Here is a 1,015-nt window from a genome sequence, read left to right as displayed (position 1 = left end):
TATAGCATGTTACTTTAAACAGGTTTATCCTTTCTGAAATAACTTAGGTGTAAAATATGGAAGAGGAAAAGAGAGGTGATGGTAGCTCATCTTACAGGGAGACCATCATTGTCAGTTTGTGGAGACAGACAGACCTCTCCAATATGACTCACCCCACAGCCATGGAAAAACACTTTTGGGGCAGGCAGGCTCCTAGCAGGGTCCTCAGATGGCCGTGATGAGTCAGAGCCTTGGCACATGTGTTTTATTTGAAATACAGATTTCTGACAATCCTGGTAGACATTGGCCAAGTTGGCCAAGCTTTTTTTCTTTCCTACCTCCTTTCCAGAGAGAACTGAAGATGTGTTTAAATGCTGCTGCCAACTTTGCTGGCTGATTGATGGTCTTGCTGGCCTGGCTGAGCACTGCTCTGAAGGTTAGGCTTCCTGAAAGCAGAAGGAAAACCCCCCCCCATGACCACTCTGGCACTTGTAGAACAAGCAATTTGTCTGACTGGCTGCTGAATGTATTAATATTTGAAGTTCATTTGTCTGCTTGAATAATCTGGTGCCAAATCATGTAGCCATTTATCAGTTGTAAAGGCAAGACACTGCTCTTGCCCAACCATCTCTAGCAAGTAAAACCACCATAACCTTGGTACGTTTGACACAGCTGATTGTGGAAAATGACACTGCAATATTGTTCTGACTGCTTGCTAACAAGAAGTATTTAGTAGTCTTATGTTCAAGGTTGGACTAAATTATATCTCCATTGTCCAGAAGAAATGTAACAAATGAATTTGCAGTTGTACTAGCAGTGCCAATTATGCAAGGGTATCCAAGTCTTCCTAAGAGTCTCAGCTAAATGGAAATCCCATGCAGTAAGTACATGTATTGCAAGAGAGTATTCTCAGCAGAGGTCCTGGGAGGGGAGAGAATCCTCTATTTAAAAACAGGGAAGGTAAACACTCCCCAAAGCAATACAACTCTTCCCACCTTCGTCAGATGTTGCCCTGTCCCCAGCTGAACTGCTGACA

Source organism: Geospiza fortis, unplaced genomic scaffold (genome assembly GCF_000277835.1).
Source record: "Geospiza fortis unplaced genomic scaffold, GeoFor_1.0 scaffold471, whole genome shotgun sequence".
In the NCBI taxonomy this organism is placed as follows: domain Eukaryota; kingdom Metazoa; phylum Chordata; class Aves; order Passeriformes; family Thraupidae; genus Geospiza; species Geospiza fortis.
This window is presented reverse-complemented; position numbering follows the sequence as displayed.